General features: G+C 41.3%; 1 non-coding gene across 1 annotated transcript; it reads left to right on the top strand.

Annotated features, from left to right (window-relative positions):
* Positions 1–12,619: 12,619 nt before the first annotated feature.
* LOC112746394 (small nucleolar RNA R71) lies at positions 12,620–12,722 on the top strand. The gene has a single exon (XR_003174280.1). It is a non-coding gene; the product is annotated as a small nucleolar RNA R71 (small nucleolar RNA).
* The last annotated feature ends 6,253 nt before the right edge of the window (positions 12,723–18,975 follow it).

Below are 18,975 nucleotides of genomic sequence, written 5' to 3'. Positions count from 1 at the left end.
GCTCAGAAAGACGTAATGAGACATGATCTGTGCCCATACTCGAGCCTCCAATGTGAGTGCTGAAGCCAATATGCTCTTAGGTCAAGATTGATGGTATCCATAGATCCATCTGCTGCCAGGTTGTGCTATAACTCTAAGAACTACGTCCCAGTCAAATTGGTATGTCTGGCGCTTGAAAGAGGCTTTTTGGAATGCGTGTAATCTTTCTGGAGCAGGGGAAAGATCTAAAACTTGCTGAATGGCCTCTTCAGTTATAGGGACTTGCTTCTGATGGACATAGACAGATTGCATGGTTAGTATGTGAAAATTGGAGTAGAATTCAACTACCCATGAAAGGTTAACCTGCCGTGGCTGTCTCCGTAGGAATCCCCATTGTCTTCGTTCAATTCGGGGGTCAACAAATTCAGCAATGTTGGTCGGGAGGATGAGAAGGTATTCATTATTATAGTTCCTTTTAGCCAGGATGGGGAACATCTGCTCACAGTAGCGGTTAGTGAACCGCGCAGTGTCCTTTGCTGGAAAGGCTTTCTCTTTTTCATCAACCTTGATGATCCTCTTGATTCTTTTTGTTGAGGGTTTTACTACTGTTGAAGATGGCTCTGCAGCTAGTGCTCTTTTTGTTCCTTTCCTTGCCGGTTGTTTGGGAGTAGCTTTCTCTTTACCCTTCTTGGTGGCCATCCTAAAAAGGAAAAAAGTAAGTAACTTTAAAACTAAGGGTTAGAGCAAGGAAGAGGATGGTATAGGTGATAATCAATGCACAGTAAAGAAGGATGTCGTTAACACATGGTCATGACTACATGTGAAAAGTTCATCAATGGAAATATAGCAAGTGCATATGATGGCAAGTAGATACAAGATGTTTATTGGCATGCCGGCAAAGGCATGAGTAGCATAGATCAAGCATTAAATATCCAAGTTTGATTATCAACTCTTTCAAACTAATAATCTGTTTGTATTGACAATTATATTTAATCAATAAAATATATAAAGGATTTTGTGAAAAAAAGGCATTAGAGTGGTAGAATAACATAAAAGTAATGCATAATGCCATACGGGCTTTTTCACAAACACTTAACATGCATGGTAAAGATGTTATGGAGAGTATTAAATTGAACATGCAAACAACCCTTTAAGAACTAATATTAATTGTCAAACAATTCCTTAATATACTCACAAGCAAAATATAGAAGAAAACAATCATCCAATTAAATTACTAACACCAATTAAAGTAATGCAAAAAAGAAAGAAAGAAAAAGAAAACATAGATAATGAAAGTAAAAGGAAAAGAAGAAGAAAACACAAATAAAAATAATAATGAAAAGGTAAAAAAAGAAAGAAGAAAAGAAAAGAACCTTGATAATGGATGTGAAAAATAAGGGGGAAAGGTAAAATCGTAAGAAGGAATAAAGAAGGGAGAAGGAGGAATAAAGAAATAGGAATGAAAATAAAAGATTAGGATTGGGGAAGAAAAGATAAGATATTAGGCGCTGATCTGGATAAGCTGTGCGGCGCAGGCGACGCAGACTCGTGGTTCACGCTTTCGCGTGATTAGCGTTATTTTCAGATGACGCGGACGCATGGGTGATGCGTCTGCGTGAAGTGAACTGTACCATTGGCGCGAGTGCAGCCTCGCGCACGCGCAACTTTCTGTTTCGTTCGCGTGTTGCAAAAATTTTCGGTGACGCGTGCACGTGGGTGACGCGCACGCGTGAATGGCCTCTGTTTGAAGAACGACGCTGACGCGTGGTTCACGCGTTCGCGTGATAGGGCTTGTGCTTCCAGCATCATTCCAGCCCCACTCCATCATAACTCTCTGCCATACACCTCTTTACGTCAATTTCGCAGGGTCACGCGTGAGCATGGGCGACGCGCATGCGTGGGAGGCTTGGTTTTTCAAATGATGCGAATGCGTTAGGGACGCGTTCGCGTGGGCATGCTTGTGCCTAAGGCACGCCTCCAGCCACGCTCTCGCGTGACTTTCTGCCTCTTTTCTTCTTTGTTTGAGAGCACGTATGACGCGGACGCGTCAGCGATGCTTGCGCGTCGCGTTCATTTTTTTATGCAGAATGTAAATGCAGATGCATGTTTTATGCAGAGATTATGAGAAGAGTCATTAACAAAATAAAAATAGAATAAAGTAAAATAAAACTAAGACTGAAACGGAACGATCATACCATGGTGGGTTGTCTCCTACCTAGCACTTTGCTTTTACGTCCTTAAGTTGGACGTTCTTCAGGCTCATTCTGCTTCTGTTGGTGGGTCTTCCAAGAGGAAAACCTCTAGCTCTTTGTGATCCTTCATTTTCTCACCATGATAAATCTTTAGGCGATGTCCATTGACCTTTATGAATTTAGAACTAGAAGGATGACGCAGGTGAAAAACTCCGTATGGCTCTGCCTTTTCTACTCTGTAGGGACCTTCCCATCTTGATCTCAATTTACCTGGCATAAGCCTGAGTCTGGAGTTATAAAGAAGAACTAACTCCCCTGGTCTGAACTCTCTCCTTTTTATGTGCTTGTCATGGACAACCTTCATCTTCTCCTTGTATCGCCTGGAGTTGTCATATGCTTCTAGGCGAAGGTTCTCTAGTTCTGCTAGTTGCAGCTTCCTTTTAGCACCAGCTTCTTCAAAATTCATGTGGCACTCCCTCACAGCCCATAAAGCCTTGTGTTCCACCTCTACTGGAAGGTGGAAAATGTTTCCGTATACCAAGCGGAAGGGGCTCATCCCAATGGGTATTTTGTATGCTGTTCTATATGCCCAGAGTGCATCTTGTAGCCTGGCACTCTAGTCCTTCCTATGAGGTTTTACTATCTTCACCAGAATGTATTTGATTTCTCTGTTAGACACTTCTGCTTGTCCATTGGTTTGGGATGATAAGTTGTTGCTACTTTATGAACAATCCCATACTTCTTCAGTAATCCTATTAGTCTCCTGTTACAAAAGTGAGTGCATTGATCGCTCACGATTGCTCGTGGTGATCCAAAGTGACAAATAATATAGTTTCTAACAAAGAAAACAACAGTGTTGGTATCATCAGTACGGGTAGGAATTGCTTCCACCCATTTAGAAACATAATCTACATCTAACAGTATATAAAGGTAACCATTAGAGTTTGGAAAGGGACCCATGAAGTCAATGCCCCAAACATCAAAAAATTCATAGAAAAGCATAATCTGTTGAGGCATCTCATCCCTCTTGGATATATTACCAAACCTTTGGCATGGGGAACAAGATTTATAAAATTCTGTAGCATCTTTAAAAAGAGTAGGTCACTAGAATTCACAGTCTAAAATTTTTCTAGCTGTTCTTTGAGGGCCAAAATGTCCTCCACTCTCAGAAGAGTGGTAGGCCTCTAAAATGGACTGGAATTCTGATTGGGGCACACATCTTCTAATTACCTGGTCAGCACCACACCTCCACAAATATGGGTCATCCCATATGTAGTATTTAGACTCGCTTTTTAGCTTGTCCCTTTGATGCTTAGTAAAATTGGGAGGGAAAGTATGGCTAACTAGATAATTAGCTACAAGTGTATACCAAGGAACTACTTCGGATACTACTTGCAAACTGTCAAATGGGAAAGTATCATTGATAGGAGTGGAGTCATCCTTAATGTGTTCAAGGCGACTCAAGTGGTCTGCCACTAAATTCTGGTTACCACTCCTATCCTTAATTTCTAAATCAAATTTTTGCAGCAGTAGTATCCAACGTATTAGCCTTGGTTTGGACTCTTTTTTAGCTAATAAATATTTTAGAGCTGCATGGTCTGAGTACACTACTACCTTAGTACCAAGTAAATAGGCTCAGAATTTATCCAGAGCAAAAACAATAGCTAGAAGCTCTTTTTCAGTAGTAGTGTAATTAGACTGAGCAGCATCTAAGGTCTTAGATGCATAAGCAATTACGAAGGGATCCTTACCTTCGCGCTGGGCCAACGCTGCTCCTACTGCATGGTTGGAGGCGTCACACATAATCTCAAATGGCTGGATCTAGTCTGGTCCTCTTACAATTAGAGCTTGAGTCAGGGCGATCTTCAGCTTATTAAATGCTTGCATGCAATCTTCACTGAACTTGAACTCAATATCTTTCTGCAACAGTCTGGATAAAGGTAATGCTACCTTACTGAAATCCTTAATGAATCTCCTGTAAAAACCTGCATGGCCAAGGAACGAACGGACTTCCCTCACGGAGGAGGGGTAAGGTAAACTAGAAATGACATCCACCTTTGCTGGATCTACAGAAATACCCGTATTAGAAATAACATGTCCTAGAACAATCCCTTATTTTACCATAAAGTGATATTTTTCAAAATTCAATACAAGGTTTGAACTAACACACCTGTCTAATACTCTAGCTAAACTATCCAAGCAAAGGCTAAAGGAATCACCATAAACGCTAAAATCATCCATAAATACTTCCATACAGTTCTCAATAAGATCTGAAAAGATACCCATCATGCATCTTTGGAAAGTAGCCGGTGCATTACATAAGCCAAAAGGCATCTTTTTGTATGCATACGTTCCAAAGGGACATGTAAAAGTAGTCTTCTCCTGATCTTCTCCTGCACTCTAGTTGTCAGGAGCTCTCCATGCTCATTCTTTACAGTTGTGACTCCAGACTTCTTGGGCACCACTTGTACTGGACTGACCCATTCACTATCTGAGATGGGGTAAATGATATCTGCTTCAAGTAGCCTGGTCACTTCTTTCTTGACAACTTCTAAGATGGTGGGATTCAATCTTCTTTGGAGTTGATGAACAGGTTTTGATTCCTCTTCTAAATATATTCTATGCTCACAAACTTGAGGGCTGATGCCTACTATATCCGCCAGGCTCCATCTAATTGCTTTCTTGTGCTTTCTCAGTACACTAAGCAGTTGTTCCTCTTGTTGAGAAGTGAGTTCCCTTGCAATAATAACTGAGAACTTTTGGTTATCCTCAAGGTAAGTATACTTGAGGTGTGGAGGAAGGGGCTTCAATTCTAATTCCTGCTCATGGCTAGGCTCTGGATCATCTGGGGCTAGTGATAATGGTAAAGTATCTTCATTATGTTCAGATGGTGTCCCCACACTTGGACCTTGCTCCATGTGCTTCTCTTCTACTTCTTCTTGGTGAACTTCAGCTACAGTTTCATCAATGATGTCGCACTAGAAGATAGAATGATCTTTCGGAGGGTGCTTCATAGCTTCATTTAAACTGAAACTCACTATTCTGCCATCTATTTCAAAGGAGTAAGTTCCTGAGAATGCATCCAGCTTGAACTTCAAAGTTTTCAGGAATGGTCTTCCAAGCAGGATTGATGATGGTCTTCCTGAGTCATTAGGGGGCATTTCTAGGATATAGAAGTCAATGGAAAATGTGAGCCCCTTAATGCTCACTAATACATCTTCAGCAATTTCAACTACTGTAATAATGCTTTTATCTGCTAAAATAAAATGAGCTGCCGACCTTTTAAGGGAGGGAGCCTTAAGGTATCATATATAGACAATGGCATTATACTAACACACGCTCCTAAGTCACACATGCAATCAGAAAATATTACACATCCAATGGTACAGTTTACCATACATGGACCTGGATCACTACATTTTTTAGGTATACCTCTCATTAAAGCAGATATAAAACTACCTAAAGGAATAGTTTCTAGTTCATTAATTTTATCTTTATGTATGCATAAATCTTTTAGAAACTTTGCATATTTAGGTACTTGCTGATCAACATCAAAAAGGGGAACAGTTACCTCAACCTTTTTGAAAATTTCTACCATTTTGGGATCAAGTTCCATCTATTTTTTGGACTTCCTTGCAAGGTGTGGAAATGGGATAGGGATGGCACCACTTGTAGCCTCTGCATCATTTGGTGCTCCATTCCTTGGCTGAGCTGCTTCTTCTTCATCCTTGTCTTGTACTTCATATTCCTCTTCAGCATCTTCCATTTCAGCATCTTCCACTTTTACTGAGTCTTCAATTTGGGTGTGTTCTATTGGGCTTGGCTCCTCCTGGGTCCTCTCTTGCAGTGTGGTTCCGGACCTCAAAGTGATGGCATTGATGCCACCCTTGTGGTTAGGTAAGGGTTGAGAAGGAATTCCACTGGAGCTTAAAGGTTGGTTAGCGGAAGTAGGTAATGAATCTATCTGGGCGGCGAGAGCTTGTAAAGTGGCATTCAGACCATTCAGAGTAGAGTTCAGTGTAGTCTGCATGTCTTGTTGTCCTTGTGCAAGAGAACGAAGCATCTCGTCATTTGATGAGGAAGTAGGATAAGTGATCTGTGGGACTTGTTGTTGGTTATGCTGGGGTCCTTGTGACTGTCTTAGGTGAGGAGCTCTGTAAGGTTAGTTCTGATTCTGCTGTCTGTTGTTGTTATTCTACCTCTGGTTTCCATTGTTATCTCTGCCTCCTCTGTTATAGTTGTCCCTTCAGTCATGGTTGGAATTATCTCTCCAACCTTGGTTGGAGTTATCCTACCATCCTTGGTTATAGTTTCCACCTTGGTTGTAGTTGCTGCCTTGTTGATTGTATCCTTGATTCGGGCGGTCATAGAAGTTATGAGTAGCTGCCACATTGTTGTCTTCTTGTTGGAGTTGTGGACATTCGTCAGTATAATGACTATAATCAGCACAGATTTCGCATACTCATTTTGGAACTAGCTGTTGGTTTTGTTGTGGTGTGGACAGCTGAGCTTGTTGTTGTTGGTTCAACTGCATTTGCTTCAGTAGGTTGGTCATTTCACATATACTCTGTGTAAGAGCAGAAGTCTCAGTGCTAGAGAAAACTTCTGCAACAACTTTTGAGTGGTTGCTCCTGTGCCTGTGATTCCAAGTAAACTCAGCTAAGTCGCTGATCAGTTGCCATGCTTCATTTGCAGTCTTGTACTTTTTTAGAGAACCATTACTAGCACCATCTAGTGTCGTTTTATCCCGAGGCTTCATGCCTTGAGTGAAGTAGCTGATTAACACTAGCCTGTCAATAATGTGATGGGGGCATGCATCTAGAAGGTTCTTAAAGCGCTCCCAGTACTCATAAAGAGTTTCTAATTTCCCTTGAACAATGCAGGAGATCTCTTTCCTCGGTCTGTCTGTAACTTCAGCTGGAAAGTATTTTTCCAAAAATTCTCTCCTGAGCGTATCCCAGTTGGTAACAGTCGCTTCAGGTTGGGAGTAGTACCACTCCCTCGCCTTTCCCTCAAGAGAAAATGGGAAGACGGTTAACAGAATAGAAGTATAATTCGCATCGTGATGCCTAACAGTAGAACAGGTTGTCTGAAAATCCCTGAGGTGCTTGATAGGCTCCTAAGAAGGTAAGCCATGAAACTTGGGCATCAAGTTGATTAATGCAGTCTTCAGCTCGAAATCTACAGCCAGAGTTGGGTGATGCACTTGATACGGCTGCAGTGTAAAATCTGGGGCTCCAGCTTCCTGGAGAGTAATCCTCCTAGGTGCTGCCATGTGATGCACAGAAACTTGTCTCTCAACAAATTTTCCTTCGGCAAGTATACCGAATTGTCGTCAAGTAAAAACTCACAACAGAGTGAGGTCGAATCCACGGGGATTAACGGATTAAGCAATCAATGGTTAATGGATTATCCTAGTTAGACAAATCATATTGGAGTGATAAGCAGCAAGAATTGTAAATTGACAGAAAAGAAAAGAAAAGCAATAAAGTGCAGGAAAGAAGAATGACAGGAATGTAAAATACAAGAAAGTAAATAACTAAAAATAAAAAGAAAGAAAGCATTGGGATAGAAAGATATTGCAATCTCCATGTCAATTGCTTTCATCTATTCCTCAATCAATGCATTCATTGATCTCCTTGGCAATCTTAAGTGATTGGATCCCAATTCCTTGGCAACCCAATCTCTCTAAGCTTGAACAATTTCCCAATTCCTTGATTTAATTGCTCATGGGAAGAGATGAAGTATGGTCACTGATTATACCACATGTATTTCCAAATCAAAGTGTTGGTAGGATTATATGTCACTATATCCATCCAAACCCCAACCCGGTCCAACATGAGAAAGCATTTCTAGCATGATCTCCTCATTCCTCTTCCAAGGCTCAGAGGAGATCCAATTATGGATAGTTTCTTTTCCAAGATAACTAACCAATTGGGTGAAGACCGAAAGCTTTCTAGTAAAATCAAGAGAAAAGAAAGAGGAAGATGAATGATAAAAACAAATTAATCCATTGAATTGTAACAGAGCTCTCTAACCCAATGAAAAGAGTTAGTTGTTCATTGCTCTACTCAAACAGAAAAGAAAGAAAGTGCAGAAAAATAAAGATGAAGATTAAAACTGAAATTGAAACTTCAAAGTTCATAAGTGAAAAATACAAACTAGAATTGAACTACTACTAAGAAAAGAAAAAGAAGAGAAAATGAAGAAGAGTGTAGGAGGGGAGGGGTCCGAAGACCCACTCCCCTTGGAGTGTGCCAATTCACAGAAGTTCGAATTGGTCTTCCCTCTCTCCCCCTTCCTTCAATTTCCCCACAATGAATTGAAAGTAAAAACTAAGGCCTTTATATAGGCTCTCCTAAATTACAAAATGAAATGAAATTAAAAGCAAATTACAATTAAATGAAAATTCCTACTCTAGATGCTTCTTGTGGCCTTGATTGGTTGACACTTGTGGGCTTGCTTGCTTGAGGTTGGGTGGTCCTTGAAAGAGAAGTGAATAAAGTTGAGGTCCAGGTGGTAATCGTTAGTGTTACCGTTAGCCACACTAACGCTACAAGTGTGGCGTTAGTGCTGAAGTTAGTGTGGCTAACGTCACACTTGCTACCCAGTTGGTGTTTTTGGGGCTTAAAAGATGCCTCTTTTTTGTACTCCAATTTCATGCCCACTATAAACTATTATATATTGTTGGAAAGCTCTGAATGTCAGCTTTCTAACAGAACTGGGATCACCTCAATTGAACCTCTGTAACTCAAGTTATGCTCCCTTGAAGGGGACAGAGTCCCTGGCGTAGTCGCTGGCGTTATTGGCAAAAGTGAGTGCCAATAACGTCAGCGTTTAGGGGATTATATTGCCAGGTTCTGGAGTACAAACTTACTATTTACCCCATACGATTATATATTGTTGGAAAGCCTTGGATGTCTACTTTCCAAAATTTTTGGAAGCGCATCATTTGGAGCTCTACAGCTCGAGTTACACTTCTTGGAAGGTGAAGAGGTCAGCTAGCCTTACTACAGGTTGATACCATGTTCATCCTTGCACTTTTGGGGCAGGTTTTCTCCCTTAAATTTAGTTTCCACCATGTAGTGCCATATATGCTTGGAAAGCTCTGGAATCCTACTTTCCAATGCCACTGGAATCACCTCATTCGGAGCTTTGTGGCTCAAGTTATTCTTGTTTGAAAAAGGCATGGTCAGGTTGCCGGGTGAGATTTTGCCCACGTTAGTGGCACTAATGTGGACACTAACATAGGCCTCTTAGTCCTTCGCTAGCGTTATTGGCACTCACTTTTGCCAATAATACTGCTCCTTGTCCCTCTTTTCAACGTTAATGGTCCACGTTAGTGGCGTTAACGTGGCCATTAACGTGGGTTTTCCTTTGCTTTGCTAAAGTTAGTGGCGTTAACGTTTCCACTAATTTTCCATGATCTCCTTCTTCAAAGTTAATGCCATTAACGTTCCCACTAACGTTCCAAACTTTCCTTCCTTCCACGTTAATGGCCACGTTAGTGGCACTAACATAGCCACTAACGTGGCTCTTCTCTGCTTTTTTTGGTCTGAAATCAAACAAAAAAGTGTATCAAAGTAACATACAAGACAAACTTCATTATACTAAGTGTGCTAATAATGCCCAAAATCATAACTTCACTTAGTGTGATCTATTTCATCATATTTACCCTGTATATTAACTAAAATTCACCTATGCTTGAGATTTTGTTTCATGCAGAGATTTTTTATGCTATTACTCATTTATTGGCAAAATTTGTATGAAAACTAAACAAAAATCTACTGAAATAACTACTAAAAATAGGCAATGATGCACCCGCATCACAATGTTATCTGCACATGAATCAACTGAATCAGTAGTAAAGGAGCTTGTTTCGCTCTCAGATGGCGGTTCAGATTTTCCCTCAGATGAGACTGGTGAATCGATAACAATAACTTCACCACCCTCTGAGGCTAACCGACGTCGAGCTCGCCTAATACGTGAAATAGTTCTTTCAATTTCAGGATCAAATGCGGCTAAGCTCGGATCAGGCAACGAACGCGTCATTCAGTGAGAGAAACATATAGCTCATGGTAATAAAGTAAAATAAAATACGTAAATAAAATAAAAATATATACACTAATTAATAATTTAGCACACAATTACAACTCCCCGGCAACGGCACCAAAAACTGACGAGCGGTAGAAGTTAGACCAATTAAGAGATTATAATATAATAGAATAGCGTTGTGAGTATAGCTCTTAACCAGCAAAAATCTACCTCATCAATTTAGAAAGGTTGTCACAAAAAGTTTAGAATAAAAATACTGAGAGTATGAGTCCCAGGTTGTCTCCCAATGAGTTGCAAGGAAGGATGCTAATTTATTAATTAGGAGTTTTCAAGAGAGTTTGAGAGTTGAATAATGAGCAATTAAATAATTGTAAATTAAAGCAATAAAAACTAAGAATGATTATTAATATTCTAGATAAAAAGCCTTGACTGGGGGAATGATTAATTGGAAGTTCTATCATTGTTGGGATCTCTTAAGTGTAGTATCAAAAAGGTTGTTGTTTTCACTTAGTTAACTCTTACTAAATAAAGGAAAGTCAAGTGATTGAGCTAACTCTTATTCGCAAATCCTAGTCCTCTCCCTTGGGAAGGTCTAGCGTTAGTAAATATAGAACTAGCCAATTTAATCAGTACTTAAGCCTTCCAACTCAAGTGTCTCATTTTAATCAACCCCCATGTTAAGTAGGGAATCTACTCCATCGACATGAATATAACGCTCATAGAAATATAAGAAGAGAACATGATAAAATAGGAATTCAAAATTAATTAAAAATAAAAGTAATCCTTTGCATCAACAATCCATGAAAATAATCCAATTACCACTCTAAACAAGAATTAAGAATATAGAATAAATAAACGAGCAAGTAAGGAAACAAACTAGAATAGTGTCTTCAACGGAGGTAATGACTCTTCAGTATCCAAAGGCAAAAGTAATAAACTAGGAATGTAAAGAGATACTAGAGGAAGAGTAATTCTCTCTCTAGATTCAGATCTAAAAACCTAAAAACTATCCTAATAAGAATATGTGAATGTGTATCTCCGTCAATCCCGAGTCTCTGCTTTTTTCCTGGCTTTATTCTGTGTTTCTGGGCCGAAAACTGGGTCAAAACGTGGCCCGAAATCGCCCCCAGTATTTTCTATTAATTTTGTAGATCGCGCAGGTCACGCGTACGCGTCAGTCATGCGTGCGCGTCGTTTGGCATTTTTCCTTGTCACGCGTATGCGTCGTCCATGCGTGCGCGTCATCTTGCAGAACTCTATTCCACGCGTACGCGTCAGGCATGCGGACGCGTCGCTGCAACTTTCTCCATTCCGCGTGCTCACGTGAGCCATGCGCGCGCGTCGATGCTCGCTGGTCATCTCCTTAGTTTCTTGTGTTCCTTCCATTTTTGCAAGCTTCCTCTCCACTCTCTAAGTCATTCCTACCCTATAAAGTCTGAAACACTTAACACACGGATCACGGCATCGAATGGTATAAAGGAGAATTAAAATATACTAATTAAAGATCTCTTGGAAGCAAGTTTTCAATCATAACATAATACTAGGAAGGGATTATAAAATCATGCAAATCATATGAATAAGTGGGTGAAGACTTGATGAAAACCACTCAATTAAACACAAGATAAACCATAAAATAGTGGTTTATCACTTCCCCTCGGCTTTTTATACTACCTCTCACTTCTTCCCTGAATTTCTTCATGTCTTCAGACTCTTTGCACAGGTTTGCAAGCATAGCTTCCATTTTGGCCATTCTATCATCATCATGTGGTGATGGTTGGTTGAAATTGGGGTGTTGAGAGTGGTTATTATGAATTTGGTATGGTGACTGTGAGTAAGTGTTTTGTATGGTTTGGTATGATTTTTGGTTGGAGTGTTGGTTAGTGGAGTTGTTATACTAGTTTGGATTATGGGGTCTGTGGTCTTGGCCATGGTTTTGTTGGTTCTGCCACCCAAAGTTTAGGTGGTTCCTCCAACCAGAGTTATATGTTTTAGAATATTGATCATGAGCTTGCCTAGATGAATTTCCAAGGTAATTAGCTTCCTCCTAATTAACTCCTTCTTCTGTGTCCATCTCTCCTTGAGGCGATGGTTGAGTGTGGATAGCTGCAGCCTGATTCTTCTCTATTTACTTGGTCAATTCAGACAGTAGCTTGGTGATCATCTTATTCTGGGCCAGAATTGCATCCATATGGTTTAATTCCAAGACTCCCCTGTTGTTGCTTCTGTCTGAGGCATAGAAATACTTATTGTCAGCCACTGTATCTATAACATCAATGGCTTCTTCAATGGTCTTCTTCTTGTTAAGAGAACCTCCAAATGAGTGGTCTACAACTTTTTTTGATTCACAATTCAATCCTTCATAAAAGATATGAAGTTGCACCAACTCATTAAACATGTCAGGGGGCATTTTCTTGTCAAATCCTTGAATCTCTCCCAGGCTTCATAAATAGTCTCACCATCTTGCTGTCTGAATGTCTACACTTCAGTTCTCAGCCTGTTTACTTTTTGTGGAGGGTAGAACCTTGTTAAGAATCTATTCACTACATCCTCCCAGGTTGTCAAGCTTTCCTTGGAAAATGATTCTAGCCATTTTGATGCTTTGTCTCTCAAGGAAAATGGAAACAGTAGCAATCTTTAGGTGTCAGGATGAACACCATTAGATTTAACTATGTCACATATCCTTTGGAATTTAGTGAGATGCTCATTAGGATCCTCTTGGGAATTTCCTCCAAAAGAACAGTTGTTTTGCACAAGAGTTATGAGCTGAGGTTTCATTTCGAAATTATTAGCATGAATAGTTGGCTTTTGAATGCTGCTACTACAGTTTCCTGGGTTTGGATTGATGTAGGAACCCAGAACTCTCCTCTCTTGTCCAGCAGGGTTGGCTGCACCTCTTCTAGCATGATTTTTTACCTCTCATTCATAATGGTTTTCCATATTATCCTCCATGGTTATATCCAAGTCTTCCTCCTCTTCTTCTGCACCAACAGCCCTCTTTCCTCTTGCTTCCCTTCTTAATCTCAGGAAGGTTCTTTCCGGTTCACTATCAAAGGAGGTTGAAACCTCTCTTCTACCTGTCATACAAGGAGCACAACAAGCAGCAACTAGCAAGTGAAAGATTCACAATTAATGAAAAAGTGTGGTTAGAGCAATTGAGGCAAATAATCAAACAGTTAATGAGTTAGTGGGTTAGTTTTACTGGAAAGTAAAGAAGTAAGGTAAAATTAAAGAAAAACAACTAAAAATTGCAGAGAACAAAAATGAACAACTGAAATTAAAATTCAATTAATCAAAAGAAAAGAAAAGTGCTCAATCTAGTTATCCTCCAATTTAGTAATTGTCAATACAAAACCAATCCCCGGCAACGGCGCCATAAACTTGATTCACTCGAAAACTGTCTCTCAACAATTTCCTTCCAGCAAGTGCACCGGATTGTCGTCAAGTAAAAACTCACTGTAGAGTGAGGTCTAATCCATAGAGATTAGTAGATTGATCAATGTTAATTGGAGAATTGTGCTAGTTGAGAGAAATCAGATTTGGTTGAGAATTGCAGAATGTAAATTGGCGGAAAACTTAAATTGCAAGAAATTAAATGACAGAAATTAAATTACGGGAAATTAACTGACAGAAGCTTAAATTACAAGAAATTAAATGGGAATGGGGATTAAGCATGAAATTAAAGAAGCAGAATATAAAAGAATGGGTAGATTAGAGATGGGGATTCATTGGGTTTCAGGAGATATTGAATTCTCCGGATCAAATCATTTTCATCTCTTCCTCAATCAATACATTCATTGATCTCCTTGGTAATCTTAGGTGATTAGATCCCAATTCCTTGGCAATCTAATCTCTCTAAGCATGAACAATTGCCGAATTCCTTGATTTAAGTGCTCATGGAAAGAGATGAAGTTTGGTAACTGATTATACCACACAAATTCATAGATCAAAGTATTGGTAGGATTACATGTCACTATATCCATCCAAACCCCAATCTAATCCAATGTGAGAAAGCATTTCTAGCATGATCTCCTCATTCCTCTTCCAAGGTTCAAAGGAGATCCAATTATGAATAGCTTCTTTCCCAAGACAACTATCCAATTGGATGAAGAACGAAAGCTTTCTAGTAAAATCAAGAGAAAAGAAAGAAGAAGAAGAATGAAAACTAATCTTGATCTATTGAATTACAATAGAGCTCCCTAACCTAATGAAAGGGGTTTAGTTGTTCATAGCTCTCAAAATGGAAAATAGAATTGAAGGATACATTGCAGAATTCAAAGAATTACAGAAAAGTAAAATGACCCGAAAAGTAAAAGTGAAGTAAAAGTCCTCCCTAACTTAAATTCTAAGATATTTATACACTTCCTTCCATTGATCTTCAATCTCTGAATTGGGCTTTTGACCTTGATGGAATTGGGTTGGAATGGCTTCCAATTGGTTTCCCTTGCTGTTGAGAAGAGATCTGTTTGAATTGCAAGTTCTGGTGCTTCAAATTGGAGTCAACGTTTGAGGGCCAACGCTGACTCAAATGCCTTTCAAAAAAACCAGCCGAATTTGCTATCATTGGCGTTTGACTCAATGTTGGAGGGCCAACGTTCTGCTTATCCACGCGTACGCGTGCACCATGCGTACGCGTGAACTCTGTGATTTTGCTTATTCACGCGTGCGCGTACACCACGCTTACGTGTGGAGGCTGTGATTTTGCTTAGTCACGCGCACGCGTACACCACGCTTACGCGTGCATTGCCATTTTTCCCATCCACGCGTACGCGTCACTGACCCGTGCACGTCGATTCAAGTTTTTCAATTCCAAATTTTGGGCTTCTCATTGCGGACGTTGGAGGCAGCGTTTAAGGAAATGTTGGACCTCCAACGTTCGTTAGGTGATGCGTACGCGTGACCCACGCGTACGTGGATGGTCAATTTTGCCATTCCATGCGTGCGCGTGACTCACACTTGCGCGTGGATATAGAAATTTCGCTCTTTCATGTGTACGCGTCATAGATGCATACGCGTCGCTCAAAAATCATCCAGCTCCAGAATTGAACATTTTATCACAACATTAGGGGTAACGTTGGCTTGCCAACGTCCCCTCAAACGTGAGCACCAGCAAATCATGCAGAGACCTGCTCTGCCTCCCTTCCAACGTTTGAGGCAATGTTGGTAGTCTAATTTGGCCACCAACGTTGCTTCTTCTTCATCTTTTCATGCTCCTTCTTCAACTTTCTTCCATGCCTTCCTTCACCTGTCATCAACCAATACATGCATGAAATCCTTGCTAAAGTCATGAGAATTCTCATCATTCTTAGCATACAAGTAATTAAATCATAATTCTCATGAAATTGTATCAAATTAACTATGGTTGGATGAATCCAAGAATTCATGAATTTCTACCCCAATTGCTTACTTATAACTCAAAAAAGTGCATAAAACCTATTAAAAACAAAGAAAAAGGCTAGTGAAACTAGCCTAAGATTCCCTGGCATCACAAGGATAAAAAGTCCAGGGAAAAAGAAGACCAACCTACTGAGAAACCTAGAAAGTACCACAACTACACCCCTCTTCGGATGTCCCTTGTGGATATTTACCGAGAGATATGCAACACTGAGAAGATCCCACCCCCTCGCCCGATTAAATACAAGAGAGAAGGAAGTCAGACAGAGTATTGCGAATATCACCAAATCTATGGATATCCTACCAACGAGTGCTATGACCTGAAGAATGTCATAGAAAAATTAGCACGAGAAGGGCGACTAGATCAGTTCTTAGCCAATAGAACGGATGAACTGAAAAAGAGAAGAAGGGACGAAGAGGGCGAACGAGCTGAACGTCCCCCTCACACCTCGGAGAGACATATTCACATGATTAACGGAGGATTCGTAGGAGGAGGGATCTCTAAGTCATCCCGCAAAAAAACATCTTAAAGAGGTTTACCATGTCGAAGAAGGGGACAGGTCGCCCGACCTCCCCACTATTACCTTCACTCAAGAAGACGCCGCAGGCATCATCCCGGGCCATGATGGCCCCGTGGTCGTCACTATCATACTTGCCAATGCCAATCTCCATCGAACATTGGTAGACCAAGGAAGCTCTGCGGATATACTATTCAAATCTGCCTTTGACAAGCTTGGCCTACAAGAAAAAGAGCTCAGAGCATATCCTAATAGCCTATTCGGTCTTGGAGACACCCCAATTCAGCTACTCGGTTACATCGTACTGCACACAACCTTCAGAAAAGGAACACGGTCTAGAACGCTAAGTATAGACTACATTGTAATCGACGTGAGCTCCGCATACAACGCCCTCATAGGTCGGACAACGCTGAATCAGCTCGCCGCAGTGGTCTCCACTCCGCACCTATGCATGAAGTTTCCAACACCAGAAGGGATCGGCACCGTAAAGGGGGACCAAAAACTCGCGCAACGCTGTTACAACGAAGTCTGAACCTCAAAGGTATCCCCAGAGGAAAAGAAACCAACACTATTGAACTCGGGGGAACCCGAACTCGCGAAGAACTTCATCCTCAACCAGAAGGTGAGACCGAAGAAGTTCAGATCGGAGATACCCAGGACAAAACAACAAACATAGGGGCGAAACTAAAAGGAAACCTAAAAGAGCTGCTTATAAAGTTCCTTAAAGACAACTCCGACTTCTTCACTTGGAAGGCTGTAGATATGCCCAGCATAGATCCCGGACCAATGTGCTACAAACTGGCAGTATACCCCGGATCTCAGCCAGTACAACAGAAGAGCAGGAAGCTCGGGCCAGAGAGATCGCAAGCCGTGGAAGAACAGGTATAGGCCTTACAAGAGGCAGGGTTCATAAGGGAGGTCAAGTACCCGTTATGGCTGGCCAATGTCGTACTGGTCAAAAAGTCAAATGAAAAATCGTGGATGTGCACTGATTATACCGACCTCAACAAAGCCTGCCCAAAAGACCCCTACTCACTCCCAAATATAGACACCCTACTCACCAGTATCTTTCCTTCATGGACGCTTACTCGGGGTACAATCAAATTCCGATGTATCAACCCGACCAAGAGAATACCTCGTTCCTAACCCCAAGAGCAAACTACTGCTACGTAGTAATGCCATTCGGACTTAAAAACGCAGAGGCTACATACCAGAGGTTGATGAACAAAGTTTTTGCCAACCACATCGGAAAGCTGATGGAGGTCTACGTGGATGACTTGTTGGTAAAGACACAAAGAGAAGAAGCGCTATTACCCGTCCTAGCCGAAGTGTTTGACACCATAAGAAAGTACGAGATGAGACTAAATCCCGCAAAATGCACTTTCGCGGTAGAAGCTGGCAAATTCTTGGGCTTCATGCTCACCCAGAGAGGAATTGAAGCAAACTCAGATAAATGCCAGGCCATACTCAGCATGAAAAGCCTGACCTGTGTCAAAGAGGTACATCAGCTAAATGGAAGATTAGCGGCCCTGTCTAGATTCCTAGTCGGGTCGGCCTTGAAATTTCTTCCTTTCTACGCAACACTAAGGAAAGGAAAGAGGTTTGAATGGACTCCAGAACGTGAGCAAGCCTTCCAAGACTTCAAGACATTCCTAGGACTGCCGCCTATCCTAACCTGACCTCGGCAAGAAGAAGAACTAATCCTGTACCTCACCCTAGAAAGTCGGGTGATAGCCTCAGCCCTAGTCCAAGAAGACGAGAATGGCCAACAACCCATTTACTTCATTAGTAAGGCTTTACAAGGGGCTGAACTTAACTACCAAGAGATAGAGAAGTTTGCCTACGCGCTCATACTTACCTCCCGGCAACTTCGACCATATTTTCAGGCCCACACAATCAGAATACGGACAAACCAACCCATAAAAGGTATCCTACAGAAAACCGACCTAACTGAAATAATTCTACAATGGGCAGTTGAGTTGTCCGAATTTGACCTTAAGTATGAAGCTCGGACAGCCATCAAGTCTCAATACCTGGCCGACTTCGTCGCAGAATACACCGACACCCCAGGCCCCCCAACTAACTGGAACCTTTATGTCGAAGGCTCATCAACAAAGCCAGGAGTGGAGCAGGTGTCATCTTAGAAAGTAATCAGGGAACCCAGCTTGAACTCTCCTTAATGTTCGAGTTCCCCGCTTCAAATAACCAAGCCGAATACGAAGTCCTAGTGGCTGGTTTGAAGCTAGCTAAGGAAGTCAGAGCTCAAAGGTTCACCATATTCAGTGACTCACAAATAGTCACCTCGCAAATAGAAGAGAGCTATCAGGCCAAGGATCCCACCATGAAGAAATACCTGGACAAGACCAGAGAACAGCTCGGAAAATTCATGAGATACGAGATCCGACATATACCTCGGGAACAAAATGCTCGAGCTAATGCACTTTCAAAACTAGCCAACACCAAACCAGGGGGCAATAACAGAAGCTTTATCCAAGAGACACTACAAAATCCATCAACCTCGGAGGAAGAGAAGATCCTAACCATATCAGGGCAGGAATCAACTACCTAAAGTCCGAAACACTCCCAGCAGATAAAAAGGAGGCAAAAATGCTAGTACGAGAAGCACAGTACTACACCATAGTTGATGACATCCTATATAGGAGAGGGATCTCAACACCCCTCCTCAAATGTGTCCCGACCTCCGCTACAAGGGAGGTCCTGGAAGAAGTTCACGGTGGCATATGCGGCAACCACCTCGGGGTGTGAGCTCTTTCCAAAAAAGTACTCCGAGTTAGTTTCTACTGGCCGACCTTACAAAGGAAAGCAACAGAGTTCGTCAA

This window comes from Arachis hypogaea, chromosome 14 (genome assembly GCF_003086295.3).
Source record: "Arachis hypogaea cultivar Tifrunner chromosome 14, arahy.Tifrunner.gnm2.J5K5, whole genome shotgun sequence".
Classification (NCBI taxonomy): domain Eukaryota; kingdom Viridiplantae; phylum Streptophyta; class Magnoliopsida; order Fabales; family Fabaceae; genus Arachis; species Arachis hypogaea.
This window is presented reverse-complemented; position numbering and strand designations above follow the sequence as displayed.